Source organism: Microcebus murinus, chromosome 29, assembly GCF_040939455.1.
Source record: "Microcebus murinus isolate Inina chromosome 29, M.murinus_Inina_mat1.0, whole genome shotgun sequence".
NCBI classification, from domain to species: Eukaryota; Metazoa; Chordata; class Mammalia; order Primates; family Cheirogaleidae; genus Microcebus; species Microcebus murinus.
Window position 1 is genome coordinate 9,774,385 of NC_134132.1, and position 25,929 is coordinate 9,800,313.

The following is a 25,929-nucleotide window of genomic DNA, read 5'->3' on the forward strand; positions in this document are numbered from 1 at the left end:
CACACCCAATGGCAATGGTCCCTACTCCCAAAATGAATATTTGAAATGGATGCATTTGGCAATTGCACAGCCTCTACATTGTTTCCCTTGCCTGAGTCCTGTCTTAGTGGGGAAAGTTAAGTGGAGCGTCTGAAAGTGTTCTCCCAGTGAAGACTGTACATCAGGAATAATATTGCATTGCAAAGGAATGGCAGAAATGAGCGCCCCTAAAGGAGGCAGGACTAGTAGTGGTTCTCAACCTATTTTCATTTAAATAATGTTTGGCCCCCTACCCAAGCCAGGTAGCTTCTGGATGATGACAGTTGGCTACTGCAAACTCCATCAAGCAGTAGCCCGCACTGCCTTATGGCCTTTGCTGTGCTAGCTGTACTGTCTCTGCTAGCACAGATAATCACAGCCTGGGGTACATGGTAGGAGGCCTTTGATCTGGAAAATGTGTGGCTTTTTTCACCCTTGCAGAAGAGAGGAGCAGAAACAATTAGTATTCACTTAGAAGTGACAATAGTATGGGTTTGCAGCCTTGCCCAGGGCTATGTTAACACTTTCTTTCTCTGTCAAAGAAATGTGAACTGGATAAACACCCTGAAGAACGTCCTGCTGGCACAGTCTGCTGCTGACATCATGCTAATAGAACCAAATACACAAGTACGTTGGAGGCTCTAGTAAGATACATGTTTCAGATGGTGGAAAATAAACCCCCAAGAGCTTCAGGGGCCTACGGCATCCCTAACATTTTTAAAGGTCATGTGGTTGAAGGAATGCCGGGCCAATCTCTTTAAAGAAAAGGACAAATTACTGCACCTCACATCTCCCAGAACAGCAAAGAAGGAAGCACAACTCCTTAGGTTTTGCAAGCAGCATATGCCACACTTGAGAATATCACTCTGGTCCTGGTAGTAGGTGACATGAAAAGCTGCCAACGGTGATTAGAGCACAGAGTAGGGCAAGAATTCATCAGTAGATCCAGGCTGGAGAGCAAGGACCTTGGCTACTTGGGACACAGGACCTAGTAGACTCAGTAGAAGTATCTTAGGTGAGAAAAAATGGTGCACAGCCCCATAGGGTAATCAAAATAGTCCCTGTAATTCTGGAACCCTCTTCAGAGGGGAATGCTTCACCTTTGGAAAAACAGCTTTGGATGTGTTTCCTGTGTCCTGGTGAGGATGAAGTGTATGACAGTGAGTCTTTTTTTTTTTTTTTTTTTTTTTGAGACAGAGTCTCCCTTTGTTGCCCAGGCTAGAGTGAGTGCCGTGGCGTCAGCCTCGCTCACAGCAACCTCAAACTCCTGGGCTCAAGCGATTCTCCTGCCTCAACCTCCCGAGTAGCTGGGACTACAGGCATGCGCCACCATGCCCGGCTAATTTTTTCTATCTATATTAGTTGGCCAATTAATTTCTTTCTATTCATAGTAGAGACAGGGTCTCGCTCTTGCTCAGGCTGGTCTCTAACTCCGGACCTCAAGCAGTCTACCCGCCTCGGCCTCCCAGAGTACATAAGACAGTTCTTCAGATTTAGTGGTTCAAGAGCCAGCAGAGCCTGTCTGTAGGATGTTGGATCAGAAGGTATCTTTTCAATAAGTCATCCTTTTAATTCATGGAGGAACATTCTTTTGGTTCATTAGAATTTGTGTATAATTGAAGCACTCCACTTAGAAAATCAATACTAGTACCCGCCTGTATTCTGATAGTTGGTGACAAAGCACAGACTCATAAAGAATCTGATTTTTCTGTGTTCCAAATGTAAAAATTACATTATTATTTCCATTATTAGCTATTGCTTACATGACAAACACTATTCTAGGCATTATATGTGCAATAGTCATTTGCTAGAACTAATTTTGCAAGATAGACATCAGCCTATTCTCAAAATAACCTTGCAAGATATACACCATTAACTTTAGTTAACATTTGCAAATATTTCTTTAGAGACATTTAGCATTTTGCCTGTAAGTACCCAACTCTAAGGGACAGTAGTTTGAACTTGAATCTACAATTTATTAAAATTCCATGAAATTTTCATTTCCTCTTATAACGAAATTTGTCCTAGTTAAGAATAACTGTAAAATAATGACATAAAGTATAAAATTTTAAAAATTAACGAGATCAGCAGTTATGGTACAGTAGTATAAGTAGTAAAAGCAAAACTAGAATTGTAGAAAGCTAAAACAAGTAACAGGCAACAAAATAGCTACAGCATGAGTAGAAAACTCCTCCAAGAAGCTTGGCTTTGTGGAGATCATGTGGTAGCCAGAGCTGCAACTCGAATTTAAGAAAGCTATTTGTAGTTCTGCATGCATTTTGTTTTATTTTGTTTTTGTAAGATACGCAGACTAGACCGTACTTGTATCCTGATTCAAAGGATTCCCTAGAGAGAAAGAGACTGAAGAATAGAGAAATAGAAGGAAAAATGAATGAAGCAAGATCGCCAAGAAAATGGAAAAGATTAGGATGTAGTGAATCTTTGATACAAAATTAAACTTCTTCACTGCACTGGTTCTCAAAGTGAGGTCTCCCGACCAGTGGTTTAGCATCACTTGGGAATTGTTAGCTCTGCATATTATCAGATCTGATCCAAGACTTATTGAATCAGAAACTCTGGGGTAGGAACCAGCAATCTAGAGTTTTCACAAGCCTATTGCGATTCTAATATATGCTAAAATTAGCAGACCGTTGCAGCAAGAGATAAAAGATAAGAAAAAGGCCAGGTGCAAAGGAAGGTGAACTTGCAGATTTAGTAGTGTAAGTTTGTGGAGTTTCTATTTATTATATTTCTCAGTTCTCAGGCATTTTCTGCCTCCAGGGCCTGCTCTTTTTACATTCTCCACCTACCCCCAAGAGGTAAGGTTTTTAGCTGGCTCCTATTTGAGAATGAAGACTGAAAAGAGGATAAGAGCCAATCATGATGGCATCTTAAGGAGTTCAACCATGGGCTACACAACCCTCAGGTTAGCAGGCAGGGACAGGGCTGGGTACCTCCTGGAAACCATGACAGGTCATGGGGCCACTTTTCTTTGAAGCTAAGTGCTACCTTAGAGATGAGAGGTCAGTTTAGTCTGAAAGCTCAAGAACTTCTATCTAAGGAGACTAAGCATTACATAAAGAGACTACGTTTTTGCTCAAATTATACTTAAAACAAATTGGACACTTTTTTACCCTTACTACCCAGAAATTCTGGGCTTTTAAGTTTAGACTGGTAGTAGACAAAATAAGCAGATTATATTTTTGCTTTACATTTAAATTGTAGTATGAGTAAATCTGTGACACTATTTTATATATTAAACCAAGTAACTCCTTAAATTAGAGAGAAGACAAAGGTGATACAATGTTCAAGTTAATGCCTATTTCACCATGATATTCTCAGCAGAATTATTAACATGAATTAAAGTTTATTGTATATTATATAATGAATGCAAAAAATCATGTAGAAGATGAAAATAAATTTATTACTTTATTCTGTGATAGAACAATAACCATTAAATGTAGAAAAGCATAGAAACTTATTCAATCTAGGAAATTTAACTTAAAAGATTAGTCAAATACTCTTTAAGGAAGACGAATAGTATTAATACTATGATATACTTAACATATTTGCTTATAATTAAAAAGCCTTATTTGTGTACTGTGATATGTGCATATAAGTAAATTCTTGGCATAAAGAACCATCTGGCTTTTTATACATGTATTATTAATATATACACATATGATATACATACCAATTTAAATAGTTATGCATCTTTGAATGTGTATAATGGATTTAACATACATGTGGGTTCTACACAAAGAAAAGCAAATCCAAGAGTGTTAAAAACAGGTTAATGCTAGAAAAATGCTACAGAAATCAATATAGGAAGGAGGACATGAATGCCAGATTGCAAAATTTAAAAGATTGCCTTAAAAAATCTTGCTATAAAATTAGTATCTTTGTATAAAATTAGATAAACCCAATTAAAATAAGAGATGCTTTGGTATCAGAAGAGAGAGTATTTGTCTTTAAATATGTCTTCCTCATGTCAATGGAAAAGAAGTCAAACTCTGTAAAATAATTTTAAAGAGATTTATTCTGAGCCAGATTTGGGAACCATGACCCGGAGCCACGCCCAAGAAGCCTTGAGCAAGTGGACTCTCTGTGGTTGGGTTACAGGTTTTAAACATTTCGAGGGGAAAAGAATTACAGGTAAAGTCATAAATCAATGCATGGAAGGCATAGATGGCTTTGGCCCGAAAAGGTGGGTCATCTCAAAGCCGGGGCCTACAGGTTATACATGGGTTTAAAGATTCTTTGACTTGTAATTGGTTGAAGACATGAAACTTTGTCTGAAGGCTTGGAATGTTTTAAAATAAGGAGGTCTGTTAATCTGAGACAAGCCACTGGATGTACATTTGTTGTGTAAATTGAGGACCTGCAGGTTTGTCTTGCATACCTTTAGACCTGTTAATAATGGGTTACAAGGATGTCCCCAAGAAGGAAGGGGGCCATGATGAGGCATGTCTGACTTCCTCCTCATGGCAAACAATTTAGTTTTAGGATATCTCCTGGGACAGGGGGGTCTATTCAGTCAGCTGGTAGGTGGGGGAGCCTTAGGCTTTTATTGTAGTTCACACTCAGAACCATAAAAGTAGATAAATTCCACATACAACTTGACCACCATTTACTTTCTAACCCCATCCTTGACTTCAAATCAGTTTTCTATATTTGATTTTTTTTATCAGCTTGGATGAATTTATAATGCATTTATAATTGCATTTGTGATGTAATGGGTGGAGAAATCCTGATAACAGAAAAATTATGCTATCTACAGGCTACAATAAAATTATATGTTGGTAATGAGAATGGAATTTTGCTTGTACCATTTTGTACCCTGCTGCAATCTTCCATTGAGCCCCTTTGAGCTACACATGCAACTCCTATTACCACTAATTGCAGTTTCACTACACAGACACATCAAAAGAAAAGAAACAGACCTCCTTTGTGCTGTAGGTCTTGTAATCATTTTTATATTGTATAATGAGATCCAATTCTACTTTTACATTGTAGGTACCGGATGTTCTTGTTCCAATATTTACCTATTTCCAGTTTTCCTTCATTCTTTGAAACTCCTGAGAATATTCCGATAGATATATTCAAATGAAAATAGTTAATTATACTCTTCAGGATATTATTCTTGATTCACCAATGAAAAGAAAGCTATGTGAGGATGTATATCTTCTTATCGTTATGATTAGTATAGTTAAAAACATAATCTAGAACTTCAGATTTGTGTAGGAATTCATTGCATGATGTAAAAGTGTTGAGAAATTCGTATAAGATTTGTGGTCGTATGGATGTAACCCTTTCTAGTTTGAAATGCAGTAATTATTTAAACAATATTATGGCTCGTGTCCACAGAGGACTAAAATGAGGACATTTGAGTTCTGTAGTTGGGCTTTGCTCTAACGCTTTCTGAAACACTCAGGCTTTTGCTCAAACTTGCCACATGTGGCACTAGGCTGCCCCTTGCTCCTTCTGCTGGCCGTCTCTCCTTTCTTCATATTTGGCATGTCCTGCCCTGCTACAGGCCTTTGCACACACTCCCCCGACCTGAAGTTTGTTGCTGCCTCCTTTTCCAACACATGCATGCATGTGCATGTGCAGACACACACAGACACACACACACACACACTCCTTTAGAACCTCATCCATTCTTCAGATTTGCAATTCAAATCTTCTTCCAATATCCGGTAAAATACATTTTTTTTTTTTTTTTTTTTGAGACTGAGTCTCACTCTGTTGCCCGGGCTAGAGTGCCGTGGCGTCAGCCTAGCTCAGCCTCCCAAGTAGCTGGAACTACAGGCATGTGCCACCATGCCTGGCTAATTTTTTTCTATATATATTTTTAGTTGGCCAATTAATTTATTTCTATTTTTTTTTAGTAGACACTAGGGTCTCACTCTTGCTCAGGCTGGTTGCCAACTCCTGACCTTGAGCGATCCACCCTCCTCGGCCAGGATTGGCCGAGTGCCAGGATTACAGGCGAGAGCCACTGTGCCGGGCCCAGGTAAAATACATTCTCATAGCACTCTGTACTTCTCAGGAGTCCTTCTTCCTCCTTTTCTTCTTTCAATAAACATTTAATGAGTAATTAAATTATGGGACAAACAGACAGGATTCCGGGCACTGAGGAACAATCATCAATTAGATAAGATCCCTGCTCTCAGGAGCTTCTGTTCAAGTGGAATATATGTAATAAATAAATAAATAAAAGCAATTCAACAACAACAATAGAAAAGTGCCATGGGAAACTACTACAATGGGGTAGTGTGATGCAGACTATTGAGAAGAGGGTGCTACCTTAGGGAAGGATTTTACTGAGACTGGAAGATAAGTAAGTTCCATTTCCTTGTTGGATTACAAGGTTAACTTCTGTTTCTCCCTCAGCTGTGAACTTCATGGTAGCAGTAGCTATGGCAATTTGTTCCGGAATTCTGTATCTTTGAGGGTGCTCTAGAAATATTTTTGAATAACAAATGAATGGAAATATCACAAACTCTAGCTCAAGCCTATCTGAATTTAAGTCTTGGTTCTCATCATCAACTTGGTCAAATTATTATAATGCCCTACCTTCAATTTCCTCATCTACAGATGAGGGTAAAAACACCCACCTGTCAATTAAATTCTTAGGCATATCTCAACCATCAGCTTATGATTTGAGCTATCATAAATCCAAAAGTGTATGTCGCTTATTTTGTGTTTCTCCTCTCATGTCTGAATCAGGAATATGATTTTTAGAAATTCAAAGAAAGCCTCTGGCATTTCGTTTTCTCCTTTGTTGATTAAAATAACAATACCTATGTCTCCCGATTATTTTAAGAAACAAATGAGGCATTAACCTATTAAAGATCTTAGTTCAGTTAAAGAACTGGGGTGTTAAAGACAAATTTTAATTTTATTTGATTACAAAAAGTCTTCAGAGTACTTAAGAAGAAAAGCACTATATGAGTTTACATAATTATTTATTATTAGACAACAGTTCTTAAACCTGATTTTGCTGTGAAGAGAAAAAAATTGATTTAGATTACACTGTATGAATATATATATGTATCTAAATCAATGATTATAGTGATTATAGTGTATGTTTATATGCATATACATATATGCTTCCTGAGAGAATGTTACACATTCATAACATTTATATAGTGTTTACAAAATACTTCTGTAAATATTCTCTCGTTAGATTTTTCAGTAAGAAACCTGCAAGGCAGGTATTACGAGTTCTAAGGAACCCTCATGTCCGGAGAGCTAACAGGCAATGTCCAGGCTCTTAGGTTACATGCCTTATCCTGTTACTAACAGTGAGCAATGCCTTTATTAGTCAGCAGGTGTTGGTACAGAAGCCTTCAATCTCAGCTGCTGGAAAGGCAGAGAAAGGGAAAGCTAACCTCATTGCTACTCTAAGGTATGGCATTGGCAACACAATCAGTGGGTGATGGAAGATAGATTTTTTTACCCTCGCATTCTCCTGTCTTTTACAGTTCACTGCCTAAGCCTGCTTGGAAGTCTACATTTATTTAATCCTTCCAGCAGAGAACAATCACTGTGAGTTTTCCTACTGACATACTTGTATTCGCTGAAAGTTCATTCTCTGCAGGTTGAGAATATAAAAATTTAAAGAGACAGTGTAAAAAAACGACCATAAATCACCGTCCTCACCCCATAGAGAAACAAAGGACCCTGCCCCAAGAATGGTTTAAAAATATTTCCAGGAAATGTATTCTACCTAAGAAATGAACGCTTCAAAGAAAGCAAGATACGTGAAAGAAAAGAGCTGATCTTGCATTTTCACAGATCAAAATGTTTAAATAGTATTTGCAGAAAAATAGCCGAATGTCTATGAGCTAAATGATGATACATTCCTCATATTCTGGTCAGATGTAAAAAAAAGGGATTGTGATAATGACTAAATATTTTTGGTTGACCTGATTTTGTTTGAGTTTCTGTGATAATGTCGGTAGAACTCGGTTAATCCATAGTTACTAGCATTTTGTAAATATTTGATACTGAATACTTATATTTCTGAAAAAATTATGTGGTGTGCTCTTATAGAGAACAAATTGTATTTGTAGGTAAAGGGAATAGGACTAATGCACTTTTCTACCTATTTTCTAATGTTCTGTGATTTAATGATTCTATGATACCTGGTCATGTGGTTAAAATCTGCAAATGTTTTTATGTTTGTGATATCTCAATTTAGATACAAAGAAGTTTAGAAATGATAATAATTTGCAATAGTCTCTACAAGTTGACACAGATAATTTTGGACAATTGAGTTTTCCTTGGTCCAAAGAGGACCAGGCAGTGTGATAGATACTGAAGACTATATTTTTGACTATAAGTGAAATCAAAACTATGAGCATTCTCCATCTGATTCAGACAAACACAGATAGTCATCTTTCCCCAATGTCTGCTACTCTACTCCAACTTCAGTGCAAATACATCTATGCCCCAGCATGATGACGAATGCCAACCTTTGGGGCTCTCTTTCTCTCACTCACTCACATAAAGTGTACTTTTATAAAGGGGCACAACACAAGCAGCTTGTCTCCTGGGATCACAACACAGATTTTTTTTTTTACCATCTCTTTATGTTATTTTTACCAACTTCTTAAAGTTCCCAGTGAGCAATGTGGGCAGATGGGACCAAACATAGCCTCACAAACGACCTGTGCTTCCAAGAACAGCACAGAGGCTGAGCGTCCAAGTTCTCCCTGCCTAGAGTGCTTGACCAGCTCTTTCACCTGCCTCGAATGCCCTTCCTTTTCCTAGGCTGCCTGTATGCCACTCCTTCCTAAACCCCTCCTAATCCACTTAGCCTTTCTCTTAACCTTATGCCCTTGTGTATGATCACTCCATTGAACACCTCCCCAATTTCAATGGTGTCACTCATTCAGCACTTAATCTTACTGCCTTCTAGCCCGCCATAGGATTCCTTGTATTTAACTCTGTATCCATTCATTTATTAAATTAAATTAAATTACACATTTTTTAATGTTACGAACAAGGTCTTAAATTCTTGTTTTGTTGCAATGGTGCCCACAGAAAACTAATAGAATTGATGTATAATGAAAGAATGCTAAAGGTGTTCTATGAAAAAGAATCATGCAATTCTAGCTCCTAAATCAATCTTGAAATAGCCATAAAATAGAATGTTATGGTCAAAATACAATCACATCAGGGTTTCATACATAAAAGTACAATATTATAGAATCACTTATTTAGGGTGGAGGCAAAAGGGATTTTTTAGGGCAGCGAAAGTATTCTCTGTAGTGATAGTATAATGGTAGATATGTGGCATTATGTATTTGTCAAAACTCATAGAACTGTACAATACAGAATGAACTGCAATGTAAACTATGGACTTTAGTTAATAATAGCATATCAGTATCGATTCATGAAATGTAACAAGCGTACTACACTAATGCAAGATGTTAATAGTAGGGAAACTGGGTGTGTATGTTTGTATATGTATATAGGGAGGGAGTATATGGGTGCTCTGTACTTTCTGTGAACTGAAGACTTTTATTTAAAAAATAAGTCTATTATAAAAAATAAAAAATACACTGTTATAAAATCCTTCTTATCTAGAGAGACATGCTGTTCCAAGAATATATAAAATCCCCCTTAAATAATTTTTTAAAACCAGGAGAATTTGAAAATTTCATATACGGATTTTTTTTTGATAACCCTTTTACTCTCTATGTTGAAATGGATATTTTATTACAACAGCAAGATAGCAGCAGTTGTTCATTCATGGCTAGCCATATGTGTACTACAGCAAGATCATCATATCTTACTTCTACTTAAAAATCATGCCTATTACCTGCTAATTGCCATGTATTGATTTACTTAAGCATCCATGGCTGCTGTATGAGAAAGATAACACTTGGCTCTAGGGGGCCTGGAAATTCTTTACACTGTCAGCGACCTTGACTGAAAGGGTAATTAATCTGAACCTCCGGATGGCATTAAGAGACTTAGACCTTTCATTCTTTGTGCAAAGCCTCATCTTTAGTGATGTGAGCACACAGTTCTATTTACTGAGAAAACATCTTATATTAACTTATCTTCTTCACTTTTATGATCAGCTACTGGAATTGCAGGTTTTCTATATCCAAGGGAGAGAAGAGGAGACAAAAAGGACTTAGTATCTTGCAGGAAATTTGTTTTCTCTCTGGGCTTTGTCTGTTCATCTACTGAGCGGGCTGTGGCGGCGGCGGCCAAGCCACTTTATTATTATTATTTTTTTTGTCTAGTTTTTTCCTGTGCACGATAAAATAATAAAATCTTGTAGTGTTAGGAGATTAAAAATGAAATCATTGAAGAAAGATACTTTAAAACTATTTTATACGTTCAGCATGCTTTTTTGTTTTGTTCTGCTTTTGCTGTTACAGAGCCACTCAAGAGTTAAAATACGTCTCGATTATCTTTCAAACTCCCTCACTTCTTAATTCTTTGGTTGTCACCTCGCTTCTTGAAACATGCAAGAGAAATCATCTGATATAAATGTGAAGAAAAAAAAAAAAGCCAATGTGATGACATGTCCAATAACATACCTACACTTGAAAAAAGGTAGAAATGTTTTGAGATACTTGTCTTCTTCGGTGTGTTCTAGTAAATTGCTTTGTGATTTCTGACAGGAAAATTCAAGAATTATTTTTCTTTTGATAAATAGTTTCTGTGTGCCTTTGGTTTAACCAATACTTATAACTTATCAAATGACATTTAAAAAAAAAAATAGAATTACTGATTACAATGGACTCTAATAAGCCAGGCAAAGATACTATAGGGGCCATTGTGATGTGTTACCTAGCTGGAAGCCTCTTGACTTCCAGATTCTCTCAAGGCAATCTATTTTGGTCAAACTCAAGTGCATTTCTAGTCGTCTCTTTACTGATCACCAACCTAATTGAGGATTCCGTGGCTTGAAGGATTCTGAAATAAGCCACCCTCCTTCCTCCTGAGTATTTTACTGTGTAGAGCTGACACTTCTGCTTCTTCTTCAAGTGCCACTTCTGGAACGATTCTCACGTCTCTTCCTCTTTTTATTTCCTTCGGAGGTTTCACAAGAGTACGGTTTCGCATGTGTATATGTGTGCATTATTTTTCACTTCAGTAAAAGGAAACAGCTACCAATGGATGGCCGGGGCTAATTTACTGTGGAACGGCATAACATATTCTGTACCTGTAGGAACACACTGACATTTATGTTGAATTGCCTGACTGAATACTGAGCAGCAAATAGAGAATAGGGTTATGGGGTAACGGGACAGGAAGCAGCGGGCTACCACCAGTCACAGGAGTCCTTAAGCGAAGCACGTTGTTAGCAGGGTAGAACTAAGGGTCCCTTTGAATGTGGCATACATGAGCTAATGACAGCAGAGCGTTAGCGAGCCAAGACTTTTCCATCTGTGGCTCACATAAGAGGGGCGTGGATGGAGAAAGGGAGGGTGGCAGAGGCCAGCAGGAGGAGATAGCTGTATATCAGGAGAGTAAAAAGCTACAGGACATAAAGCAGTGCTCCAAGGTCTCTGTTCTCAGTCCCATCCAGGCAGGTTTCAGTTTGCATTGCTTAGCTTCTTCTTACAGAGATTGCTAGCATACAAGAGAAGAGTAAATTCCAGTGTGGAGAAACACAAGTAAATTAAACAGAGTCCTGCTCCTCCCAATACCTAGAGTTTTGATATTATTCAAAGATAGTAATTACCAAACTTATATTTTTACCATACCATATTAAAAAGTCATAATCATTAATATGAACAGAATTATAAAACGAGTTTGAAAAGCTCAAATTCAGTAAACCTTTTTTTCTGTTCTGTGTCAACTGTACGTACATCCTACTTAGAAATAAGTATATATAAATAAAAATTTTTCAGAATTCCTTTCTTCCTAGTTACTACATGCCTCAGGTGGGTAAGATTAGACTATGTTAAGAGGGAAGCTCTTAAAACAAATGAATAGATGATTTACGGAAGTGTGAAGGGCCCAAAATATGGTAGCAAGCAACTTCTACCAAATGGTTACTTTGTACCAATAATACAGCTATCAAGACATGTACAAATTGTAGAAATCTTAAAAAATGTGAAAAATCCAGTGAAAGAAGGGTAATGTGGACATAGGTGCCTGGAAGTTCAATAAGTTCCCAGAAATTCGCCTTTAACTCTGGTGGATTTACCATATTGAGGATTTGATCTGCAGAATGAGAAACAAGAACTCTCTTTCTCTAATTTATAGAAATAGACCTATATTCACTGGCACACAGAGATTGGTATGTAAACCTGGGTACTAATTCATTGCTTTATAGGCATCAAGGTGGCCAGAATACTTAAATTGGCCAACCACAGCCGTGAGCTTGGCATCTGAACAAGTCAGTTTGTCTTAAGTGACTTTTAGCTAAGGTAGCTTGAGTTGTTTTCATGTACGAGAGAGATATACTTGCCAAGAAAACCCTCACACTTGAATTCACTTAGCAAAGATTCATTCTGCCCAGGGCAGGGAGTAGATGCTATGCTGAGGTTTGTTTTTGAGATTTTCTATTTCTTTTGCTCTCATGGCTTTAGCACCCCTGTTCTGCTACCAGAATCTCTCTCCAAATAGGATCAACCGTTTACGTCTCTGTGTGGCAGATTATATACGCAAACAGTATCCTCTCTGCAGTGATTTTCACAATTATCTTTATAGCATTAACTCACACTTTTAAGAACGGCATCTTGATTTTTCCAATGCAGATGGCTAATAGAGCAGTTTTATTTGGATTTGCTGAATCGAACTCTCCTTAGGGCAATCTTATTTGTGATTATGCTGAGAGTGCCTCACCATAACTCCTATGATCCTAAAAGTTATGCCCATTGGCAGAGAGTTATTCTTTTATTTTCAAATGTCAGTGTAAATGTAGGAATGAGTAAACATGAAACATAATGTTAAAAATTTTGCATCAACCCCTTGAAGGCAGGTTGATAGGAAGCAGGTTGGTATGAAATTGTGGGAGGCGTTGGCATCTGATAGAGATTTTTGTCCTACCCGCCTACGTACAGCACATTTTAACTCTGTGACCTTTGACGGGTTATTTAACCTTTCTCCATTTCTTCATTTCAAAAATCAGGGGTAATGATAATAACTGCTTCATAGAGTCGTTGGGAGGATTAAATGAAGTTAATATTTCTTGACACGAATACTAAATAGATGTTAGTTCATCTAATTATAAATAAAATGATTATGACTCAAACTGACCAATGTCACTACGCATCAAAAAATACCATTTACCTTTTATTTTATTTTATTTTTTGAGACAGAGTCTCACTTTGTTGCCCAGGCTAGAGTGAGTGCCGTGGCATCAGCCTAGCTCACAGCAACCTCAAACTCCTGGGCTCAAGCGATCCTGCTGCCTCAGCCTCCCAAGTAGCTGGGACTACAGGCATGCGCCACCATGCTCGGCTGATTTTTTTCTATATATATTAGTTGGCCAATTAATTTCTTTCTATTTATAGTAGAGACGGGGTCTCGCTCTTGCTCAGGCTGGTTTTGAACTCCTGACCTTGAGCAATACCCGCCCGCCTCGGCCTCCCAGAGTCCTAGGATTACAGGCGTGAGCCACCGCGCCCAGCCTACCTTTTCAAAAGACAAAGAAAAAAGTATTCTTACTGCTTTAAATGTCACTTCTGGCAACTTATTCTCCTTCCTTGTTCTTGGCAACTTCTTGATCTCAAGATCTTTGTCAGAGACGTGAAAATCAATATAATAAAGACACAAGGAACCAAAAATTATTTCATTGCTTTCTCAAAGGAAAAAGAGTTTTATACAGAAGTAACAGTTATTCTAAAAAATTACAAGTGTCTGGCATTCTCCAAACTTTCCAGTCCAAGTCATAGCTTTATTATCTTGACTGTCTGAGCAGGTTGGGATTATTACAAGGGAGGACAACAGGGAAGGGGAATATTAACAATACCACTGCCCTAGAGCAGTGGTCCCCAACCTTTTTGACTCTAGGGACTGTTTTCATGGAAGACAATTTTTCCATGGACCGGGGAGAGGGAGGATGGTTTCAGGATGGTTGAAGTGCATTACATTTATTGTGCACTTTATTTCTATTATTATTACATTGTAATACATAATGAAATAATTATACCACTCATCATGGTTGGGGACCCCTACCCTAGAGAATCCTTAATATCCCAAGGACCTCAGACCCATTAGCCTCAAGGGATATGTGGCATCACAGGTGTAAATTGCCTGACTTTTAAAAAATATAACTAATCAGCTGTGCTGGAGGAGACTGTAATAGCAGGGAAACAGAACAAATAGCTACTCTAAGAGTTACGTATTCTTACAGCTTATTCCTGCCGATATGGGGAAAATCCTATTTTTTATCCCCTGAAACTTAAAAGTATTAGTTATTTCTTTTCTGATCCATAAAGAAACAAGTACAGACATAGGGCTAGAACTTTCTCTCAATTCCAAGAGTATGGATTTCTAGCGTTAATAAAATATTTCTGAATCCCTTCAGATGGAAAAGCTTCTTATTCTGTATGCATACATACCTAGGTAATTGATGGCATAGGACAATTATATCAAAGAGGCTTTTGAGTGACTTTTTTAATGCAAGACCATACTCTAAATTCTGTGAAGAAACACAAATATTTAAATAGTCCATGTGCATAATTCATATTTACTACATAAATACGGTGAATGAAGTACTAGTTTATCTTGAATCTTAAATTGTTTTTAACATTGAGATATTCCAAAGAAATGCCATTTATAAAAATAAACCTGGCTGTGTCAAAAAACTAAGATTGTCTTTGAAGAGAAGAATGTCGAAGTGGTTCATTTAAGAGAGTTTACATTTAATAGCCTCATTTATTCCTTATTTCCATTGTGATGGAAGTCACACATGCAGGCTTTGTGATTCACACTTGGCTAGATGTGAAGATAGGGGGAGGTTTGCTTGCAGAAGTGTCACTGCATTTCTACGAACATTTGACAGATTCCCTCCTAAGACAAAAGATAGAAGATTTCTCTTCAAATCCAGGAAGCATTTCCTATGAACACCAAGTATTAAGTATTCATGTAAGCAAAATTTACACAATATCGATAGTTGTTTAAATGTTAAGGAATGCCCAAGAGTTTGTTATATTTATGCTTTTGCCTCTTTTATCTTTTAAAATAATAAATACTTACATTGTGCTTTTGTAATTCCTCCTAGTGCTTTCTTCATCCCGTCTGCATTCTATTTGGCACTTATTTACTAGTTTTCAAGAATTATTTATTGTTTTTCAAGAATCCTCTTAAGATTCACAGAAATATAGAGAATGTTTATAAATATTAGTTGTTTCAATGACTCCCAATAAAAATTATAAAACTAGATACCTCAATTTTATTGCAGTAGACTGGTTTCCATACTCTTAATTTCAAGAAAATGTATAGCACTGGTTTTTGGTGAATAACATTATTGATGGTTTTTCCATAATTCTTTGATAAAAGGTTATTTAAAATATGCATAATTTGTTACTAGTTCCCTCTTGCACAAAATCGATGACTATGTATCTTTAATACATGTAGGGATTCTGGCTCTCTTTGCAAAGCTCTGTAATTAAGGTCCTCAGTGATCATGGATTTCATTCTAATGGAGGACATTTCTCTTTCAGTTACTATTACTTCCCATTATAGGGATGGCCTATCAACTTTCTCATTGCACATGGCTTAAACCTTTTGTGTATTCAGAATGTCTATGATGATTTTGGGAAAGAAGAGTGGTAGAGGGAAAGGAAGAACAAATCATAGTATATCCGAGTATTTAAGTCTTGGCTCAACTACTAAATAGCAAACTACTTGACCAATCTTAACCTTGATTACTTCGTCATAAACAGTGACAGTAATAAAACTTTCTCAGGTTTTCTAGGAGGATTGTTTTGTAAAATAAATGAGATAATCATGTAAAATATTTTGAAAATTATTAAAGGATATATGTGTATAAAGTGGCTTCATCATTTTCTATTTCTGTATAAAATAAAACATATACAGTTTGACTAAAATATTCATGGCTTGTGGATAAGTCAGGCCCTAAGCAAGGTTGTGAAATTATTATTAAAGTGTGATTAGATATATTAATCAGGTTGGGCTAAGTTATTCTGCATAATAAACTCAAAATCACAGTGGCTTAAACCAAAATGGTTTATTTTTCTTCCAAGGTAGGTGTCCTTGGAGAATGATCTGGGAGATCCAGACCAGTGTCAGAGCAGCTACCTTCTGGACATCCCATTACCATGTCAGAGGGAAAAAGGACAACAGAGAGTCTTTCATGGAATAAAAGTGGGATGCATTATTTTCATTCACATTCTTTGGCCAGAACTAATCATTGGGTTCACCCAACTATTAGCGTCACCAGAAATGCAACCCTACAGAGTGTCCAGGAGGTGGAAGGTAGGAAATATGTACCTCTAATGACTGACTACCTCATTAAGATTCTATAAGATCCTCAACTTACATTGCATGTCTTTCTTCCAGATATTTAACATGTGTGTCATTTTTATAGAATGCAGAATTGTAACAATACACACACACACATGCACATGCATGCACACTGGATGATGGAAAATGAAGGTATTTTATTTCCTAAAAGACATCTCTGTCTGGTATCAGGCAAGTGGGGGAGGAGCGGACGGGTATATACATACATAATGAATGCGATGTGCACCAACTGGGGGATGGGCATGCTCGAAGCCCAGACTCGAGGGGGGAGAGGGGGCATGGGCAATATATGTAACCTTAACATTTGTACCCCCATAATATGCTGGGGGAAAAAAAAAGACATCTCTGTATTGACTCTTAACAATAATAATAACCAAAATCTGCAGAAATCCAATCAATGAATCCTTTTTCTTTACTTTTTGGAATCCTGGGATTTAGTTTCTCTGTTCTTGAGAATGGTACATTTAAGCAAATGAGACTGTTTCACAGTGCAAGTCACAGCAAAGAGATAGTTTGTCTTTTATGAAACAGGAAGCTGGAATAGATGTGTTCATTTCTCATCATTGAACGAGCGCCTCACCATGGATATGTAAAGTGTTCTGAGGGTACCGTCTCTCAAAGTAGGAGCTCAAAGTTCTGGACTTCAGGGCGTCACACAAATACTAACTTGGAATAATAGAATGTGAAGTTAAATAGAACAAAGTTATTACTTTTATTTCCCTGCTATTGTTACAGCTGTTGTTTAACCAGGTGGTTCATACAAAGTATTTTTTTTCTGGCTTATAATAAACTTTCTTTTTTCTTTTGCTGCTTTCTTTTAAAATATTGTTCATTTGATAGTCTTTTTTTTTCAAAAAGACAAATACATAATAACAATTTGTCCCATACATAAATAGCCTTTCATGGTTTTTAAACTATTGTGATTTTTCAAAGGCCAGCATAAAACAAACCAAGACAAGCAAAGATAACATTTGTTGAAAATTGTTTGAGACAAAGGTTGACTACTTTTTCTCCTGGTGATAATCTAAAATATGGCAAGAACCTTCCCACTTCCCTGAAAGCAATGGCAGCCCATCAGTACCCTGAATGACAGTGATCACAGTCTTTTAATATCCTAGCATATAATAATTTAACAGCCCCACAGGATTTTTCAAGACTTTAATCCAAGTGAAGGCAAAAGTTAACAACAAATTAAATATTAATAATGGTATGTAATATGTAGACAATTAAATTGCGTGTGTGTGTGACAAATATTATAGGTGAATGAACATACATGAAAGACATAGAATAGTTAAAGGATTTCTCTTTGTTCCTAAATAGTGAACTAAACAAGTATTGACTTCTAGCTTCTTTTTCAAGTACTAGCTTCACACGTAATTGGTAGTTTTCTTGTTATATTTAACAAACCATAAAAATATTAACTATTTTAAAATTAATAAAATTGACTCTTAAATTAAGATACATCTGTTTTTGATTATTTACATCCAAGTTGCAGGTTTCTTAAACACATTCCTAAGTTTAACACAACACCAAAATGTTTGTTAAAAATTATTTTTACAACAAAAATTACTTATTATGTTAATATTATGTTAATATTACCATTGAGTATTGCTTTAGTCAAACTCAGGCTTATGGATCCTAGGAATTATATATAAACTTCAAGTGTTTTCTTTTATATTTTTGTGTGCATTTTGATAGATAATATAAAACTTTAATCTGTGATCATGTTGAATTCTTTTACTATTTGCAAAGAGAAAACTTCTCACTTCAATGTGCTTTGCAATTGAAAGACTTTTATTGAATAAGATTTTAGTGTCCAATATTATTCAATACATTGAGAACTGGCAGCAATAAAATAGTGCAGGTGAGTGAGAAAAGAACAGAGGAGGACTTAGTATGTAAATAATCCATAGGTCATAGGTCATCAGGATGAGCTGTAGTGGGGAAGGTCTTTCAAGTGTCTCAAAGAGTAAAGTTAGGGGAGAAGGGATTCAGTCCAGGGAACAAAAATTTTTGTTCACATTCAATTTTAAAGAAATGTGTTATAGCAGACAGTATTATATTCAGGTTGCAGATTTTAAATCATTATATCTAGGCTCAAACACATCTTTATTAATCAAAATAGAGACCATGATAATCAACACATTTTTGCCAATGAGAAATAAGTTTGTTTATTCCTATAGTGTAAAAATCCGTGCTTTGGGATTGGATGAACTCTTGGAAAGCATTTTCTGCATCCTGCTGGTTGTGGAGGCATTTCCCCTGCAGAAAGATGCCGAGATGCTTGAAGAAGTGGGAGTCGGTTGGCGAGAGGACAAGTGAATTTGGCGGAGGAAGCAAAACTTTGCAGCCCAATCCGTGCAGCTTTGGAAGTGTCGGTTGTGCGACGTGAGGTCTGGCGTTGTCCTGGAGAATCGCGCCCTTTCTGTCGACCAGTGCCGGCTACAGGCATTGCAGTTTTTGGTGAGTCTCATCGATTTGCTGAGCAGACTTCTCAGGATTACAGAAAAGCTGTAGTGGATCAGACAGGCAGCAGATCACCAAACAGTGACCATGACCTTTTTTGTGGTGCAAGTTTGGCTTTGGGAAGTGCTTTGGAGCTTCTCCTCTGTCCAGCCACTGAGCTGGTCATCACTGGTTGCCGTATAAAATCCACTTCTCCAGGCACGTCACAATCCGATCCAGAAATGGGTTTGTTGTTGTTGTGTACAATAAGAGAAGACGATTTTTGTTCAAAACGATTTTTGTTTTTTGGTCAGCTCATGAGGCACCCACTTAGCAAGCCTTTTCACCTTTCCAATTTGCTTCAATGTTGTCATGCAAGATGAGGACAGTGATTCTTAATGACCTCATTTGGGCTGCTGTCATTTTATACTGTATAAGCCCACCCTCAAGTTAAGAAAACAACAACAAGAAACACAGCACTAAAAGTGCACAAAGAGGCACTTGTCCGTCACGTGGAAGTTAGGATTTTATTCTAAATTTAACAGAAAGCTCCTCGGAGATTTCAAGCCAGGAACTAAGGTGACCTGGCTGTTGTGTGAACAGATGGTATAAGGATAAGAAGTGGAAAGTGGCAAGTCCAGTTTGGAGGCCATGGCAATAGTCTAGGCAAGAGAGAGGTTCAGGGTTTGAATCAGAACTTGGGTGAAGTTTAGGGAGGAAGAAATGTGGACAGGGAGAAGAGGCGGCAGTTAGTTGGTGGTATGAAGCGTGGCCATAGGTTGGGTGAAGGGTCAAGATCATGGCAAAGTCTTCCAGGAACCGGTTCTGCTCACTCTGTCAATCATTTCCCCAACATTTTTCTCACTCTTTATTTTTTCCTTCATAGCATTGCAACAATTGTAACGATTTATTTGCATTGTAAGTTGTTTAGTATCCAGTTTTTCTATTTAACTCTAGGTATGGTGAGGGTGAGGACTGTGTCTGTTTTGAATTGTATGCTCAGCACCTCAGTGCCTGACACAGGTCAGCTTTCATTAAATTTGTATTAAACTAATGAATGAATGCACCTTTTACTTAAGTCTTAGGGAGAAAATATGTAGTAGACAGTGTTAAGTCTTGTATAGATCTCCTTGTGTCAATCTCAAAATTTTAAGAAAAGATAACAAAACATGGTGTTAAGTTAGATGTCATTTATATATTCTAGGCAATATTTAGATTAGCCAGATTAGCCACAATAAGTTTCCTAGGTCTTTACTGGAAATTGTACATATTATCTGGATTATAGCTTTTCCTTATATCAAGTATCTATCTATCTATATCTATCTATCTATCTATCTATCTATCTATCTATCTATCTATCTATCTATATATATATATATGCCTTATAAGCTCCTAAGATCAATTACCAGAAAATTCCTTTTATTCCTAGGGAAGCAGGAATAACATGTTCTCACTCATGCTGTCAGAAGTAGCTGGTTTTGAGGGTGGAATTTAAAGAGTCTAATTTTCTTCCCTTAGAACTTATTTCTAACCCCTGGCAATACAGCTACCCTAAAAAAATTAAGCCTTGATAATAGTGTTTGCAAGGAGCGTGTCTAAACTATTTAAGAGAATAAAATCTAAAGATAGCGTTAATAATTAATAAGCAATGATAAATCAGAAACTGTATAAGTCAGTCTCTTTTATCTATTGTCAGTTCTTCTCAGGTTATTTATATGATATCACTTTGTTAACCTACTTTTGATGTCTGTGTGAACATAATAAAACTGTAATCCTTTAAATTATTTCTCATAATTCAGAACGCCATCAATTTAGTGCTCTTCCTTTTTCACAAGTCTAGATTTTGCTGTAATTTTACCTTTAATGAAGGCCAAAACAATAGGAATTATTTGATCTCTGTATCTATTAAATCATGCTATTATTAAAGCCAATAATATTAACAAAAGAAAATTCTTGTATTTCCCATCATCAAATTGTTGAGAAATTGCATGTTTATTGGGACACAAGCTTGATAAAAGGTTTTGCAAGAAAACATATAGTTCAATAAACCAAATATATTTAGGTTTTAGAATTAAATTATTTACATTGAATTATAATTAATAAACTGGTATTTATTTTTCATAGCATTTGCTATCAGCCAACATTCTATTTTAATTTGTGTTCATTTATGATATGCCTATATATGACATACAGACTTAATATTAATTAAAATATATGTCATGTTAAAAATTCCCTAGTAATACTTTCTTTCCTTCTATATTAGGTAATTTAAAAGACATTTTCAATTTTTTATGCCTATATTAAATAAATGAGGTCCACCATAATCTACTCTGTGTAGTCAATTAGCCTAGTTAAGTTTCTTATAGACACTAACATGGGATTCATTGCAATGTTCTAAAAAAGTGTAGACAGAATTGTACATATATGTAAACATTTATTTTTTGCCCATTTTATGACCATTCCAGTGATAGATATAACAGACTAGAAGCTAGAGCTTTGTGGCAGAAAAAACAAGATTAAATATTATCATCTAGCTGAAATAGTAAAATTGCTAGTTTCCTCTAATTAAAAAATTGTAAGCTTGTCTCAGCTACAAGGAGGTAAATGCTGCTCAACAAGAATAGCAATGCTTGAAAGCATAATAAATTCTCTAGATGCAAATAAATTATCCTTATTAGGCAACTTGTTCTTTTCATTGTTTCTATTTATTATTTCACTTAGTAATGAATAGTATAGTCAATTTGCAAAGTAATGAACAGTTTTATAGCACTAATAAAAATAATATAGGCATAGTTTTTTTTTTTTAAAGAGAAACCAGAGTTTTGCATGGTATCTTTTATAGTCTAGAAATAGGAAGCAAATTTCCAGTTCTAGATTTTCTTATCACCAGCTTCTTTAGAAATGTTTCCCTTTTCTACTTTTTAGAATACATTTGCAAGAGTCTGCATCTTGCTGAATATTTTTTATTAAAACAATTGCAATATTTGCAAGACACCATTGTCTCATGTTAAAATATTAAAGCTAAGTAAACATGCAGAAAAATGAAATTACTGAGTTACTGAATTGTGACTGTAGATATGCCCTAAGCCAGGGAGGTTTGGTAAAGAAAGCTGCTGGGATTTAGTATGTTCTTGTGACATGTATTTTTAATGGATGTTGTGATTGTATTTGTCATCTCAGTTTGCCATAACAAAATACCACAGACTGGATGGCTTAAATAAAAGAGATTTATTTTCTCAGTTTTGTAGGCTGGGAGGTCTAAGATCAGAGTGCCATCATGGTCAGGCCCAGTGAAGGCCTGGCTTGTAGACCACTGCCGTCTCCCTGTGTCCTCACATGACAGAGAGAATACAAGCTCTCTAGTGCCTCTTCTTATAAGTGCACTAATCCTATCATAAGGGCCCCACCCTTATGACTTTACTTAAGCCTAATTACTTCTCAAAGGTGCCATCTTGAAATAACAGAACATTGGGAGTTAGGGCTTCAACATTTGAATTCGGAGGGAACACAAACATCCAGCCATGACAGTGATATATTCCAAGGAAATCCATTAAGCAAAAGACAAATGTCATTTAAGAGAAAGAGAAACAGAGAGAGAGAGACGGATTGAAAGATTGACCTTTGCCTTTTATAATGAAGATTCTAATTGTAAACAATTGCCACCTCTCATCAGTATTAGTGCAGTGGCAAGTAATACTAGATATGTGTATCATGTGTAATAGAAGACATAGTGAGAAGATTTAGTAAATAGCAGATTCACAAACTTTCATTGGCTGCACCATGTAAAGGGTGCTCATAAATATTTTAAAATATCTAAACCTGCTTTAAAAATTTTTAGACAGTACTTCTATCTCTTCCATAGATTATTGGCAGCAACAATCTTTAATAAGGTTTTAAAGCCTTTCTTTCTATTCCTGCCTTCAAATTGATTGGAAATAAACATAACAGCATTTACTTATAGGATTTTGGAACTAGAATGCCTTTATTTATATAACAGGAAACTGATGCTTTATATCCACTTAAAAATGTTAATTATCCTTTTCATGAGCCTTTTCTTGTAGAAAAATAGGACAGCGAAAGGAAGAGCCCCAGGAAGGAGAGAGAGCAAGTTGGAATAAACAAAGAAACAGACAAATGCCAAGAGAAAGAACTTTTCCTTAAATTCCTTTTCATAAATACTTTTTTCTCTGTCTGAAAACTAAATAAAATCAACATGTCTGTCTGGATGCTTTGCTTTAATTCCTTGGAAAATCGGATTTTGAATAAGTCTTGAGCCAAGTGTTTTTGGCAAAAAAATTACTTCAAATCAGTTTACTACTTAATAAAATGGCTTAATTGATTTATTATTCATATGGATAATTTTCTTATAAATCTAAAAGAAGTAAAGTCATATACTATGTTATTAAATGTGCTTTTTTCTTTTTTTGAGACAGAGTCTTGCTTTGTTGCCCAGGCTAGAGTGAGTGCCATGGCATCAGCCTAGCTCACAGCAACCTCCAACTCCTGGGCTCAAGCAATCCTACTGCCTCAGCCTCCCAAGTAGCTGGGGCTACAGGCATGCGCCACCATGCCTGGCTAATTTTTTCTATATATATTAGTTGGCCAATTAATTTCTTTCTATTTATAGTAGAGATGGGGTCTCACTCTTGCTCAGGCTGGTTTCAAACTCCTGACCTCGAGCAATCCCCCCGCCTGGGCCTCCCAGAGTGCTAGGATGACAGGCGTGAGCCACCATGCCTGGCCTAAATGTGCTTTTTAAATAACTTCCACCCCACTTTCAGAATAAATGTTATTCAGGCATGGGTTTGCTATATTAGAGATAATATGTGGAAACAGATAACCTTACTTTGCTAATATTACAGTATTCAGGTTTATCAAATGGTAGATTTTTACATGATGGGCGATCAATAAACTAATTAAAATATATTTTTTAAAAAAGGTAAAATTCCTGTAATTTGTACATTGTAGAAGGAACACCAACCTTTAGTAATAGCGAGACTATCATGTAACTTTCTAGATATTCATTTAAAAGGGTAGAAAAATTTGGAAATGTTGGATAATTTTCCTAAAGCATTAGTATGGTCATCTTTTCAGGTTTAAGAATCCTCTTTTAAGATAAAATATATAGAATTAGACAAAGTAGAGGAGATTCCAGCTGTGATTTTTATGTCTCCTGCAGCTGTGGCCCACCTGCCCACAGCATCAGTAATTTGGACTCTGGGCATCCTTGGCTGAGAAATGCACTTGTTGGAAAATGTTAAAGCAATTAGCAGAAGCAATCTCGAATGAGAAGACCCGGGAGAATAATGCCAGTGAGGCTGTTGAATAAAACATTACCATCTTAAAAAATTTTGCTTATTTCCTCTGTATAATATTAGCACAACTAAAAGAATGTGCTCAGTTTTGCCTGCAGTGAGCTATTTTTAGTCCCTTAATGAAGCTCTTTTCCAATAGTTTTTATCGTTCGTTAGCATTTCCAGAGCCATATACACTTTTAACACAAGTGCTCTGTAACAGTTCTTGGAAGTTTCTCTGTGGTCTTAGGAGGCAAAAAATTAATCTAGATAAGATTTACAGGAAAATGCAACCAATTATATGCATCCTACATTTTATGTTGAAATCACCCACGGTTAGCTTTGCCTCAAGCAAGCATAAAGGTTGCAGTTCTGACTACATCAGAGGAAAGGTGATTAATTTATGCAAGATCACATCTGGAATGAACCAAAGACCCAGGCATAAAACTCTGTCTCTTTTATCTATGATCCTATGTTCCCCTCCCCGGTAATATCATAAAGGTTCAGAATCCAACTGATGGCAATATAGCCATCATGTGAACATACACAATTAAATATAGCATCAGAACAGCCAGATATTATTAGCCTTGCATAATAGATGGCAGCCATGAATACAATTGGAAGTGAGATCCGATCCCCAAAGGCAGAGGAAATTAGAGCCTCAGCTTTTAGGGGTAGATAATGCCCTACTGAGGGTTGACTTTCGGTTACCCTAGTCCATTTATTATAGATTGGTGCAAGTGTCACACTGCTTTTCTCATGGCATTTTTAATAAAAAAATTGAAGTAGAAGCAATAATCAATATATATACATGCCAGTGGCTCTTTAAAAGTCAAGCTCATTCATTAGGGAAAAAGCCTCAAAATTGATAACCGTGACTTTTAAAAATCTTGAAGGCAATTCCTCCTAACATTCAGAACATTATGGGCTTTATCATCTGATCTCTTTTATGTTTATTTCTCAGAAGCTTCTGGGTACTGTTTCTTGAACCAGAGGCACTCCTAAAAGGTCTGCATTGGTTCTCTCATTTCTCTTATTTTATATTAATAATAAAGATTGGCTTATATGAATATGATAAATCTTTTATCTATTTCTGTTGTGATTTTACTTTAATGAGAGAGGTAGATTTGGAGACTAGGAATTATACAGCGGCAATTTCTACTTGTTTGCAAACATAATGTCCCATTTTGTGGGTGGGGAGGGGGCTTGGCATATATTAGCATATGTTCTATTGACTTTGTTCTGTTTACTAAATATTATAAACATTTAAAGGACCCTATTCTCATCATTTCTTCTCTAATGTATTATTCTCAAAAGTCTTAATGCAATCCATATTAACATTCCTTTAGGAGGAAAGGAAGGAAAAATGAGTCAGTGTAGTATATTTAAGCCCACAAGCATCTTAAGAAATCTGAATTCAACTAATTGATGTCGTCCCAGGTGACATAATATAGTTTCCAAATATATCTTCTGTGTCCCGAACCTTAAATTCTTAGTCTTCATTACCACCTCTGATATTGTGTTACTCATCTTTACACCTTTTATCTAAAATATGGAGAAAAACTCTAAGTTTGACAGAGAATTGGCAAATGCTTAGAAATCCTGCTAGGGCTTATTTTATGGGTAGGTCTTATTTTCTGGGAAATATGGTATCTGGCCTGTAAATTAAACCTCTACCAAGTGTCCTCCCAGATGA

General features: G+C 36.3%; 1 long non-coding RNA gene across 1 annotated transcript in view; it reads left to right on the forward strand.

Moving 5' to 3' along the window:
• The window catches only part of LOC105876385 (uncharacterized), a 55,752-nt gene extending 32,608 nt beyond the window's left edge, over positions 1 to 23,144 (forward strand). Inside the window, exons 3-4 of the long non-coding RNA XR_001156438.2 lie at positions 18,678 to 18,957; positions 23,001 to 23,144. This is a non-coding gene — a long non-coding RNA (uncharacterized LOC105876385). The remainder of the gene's footprint in view (positions 1 to 18,677; positions 18,958 to 23,000) is intronic.
• The last annotated feature ends 2,785 nt before the right edge of the window (positions 23,145 to 25,929 follow it).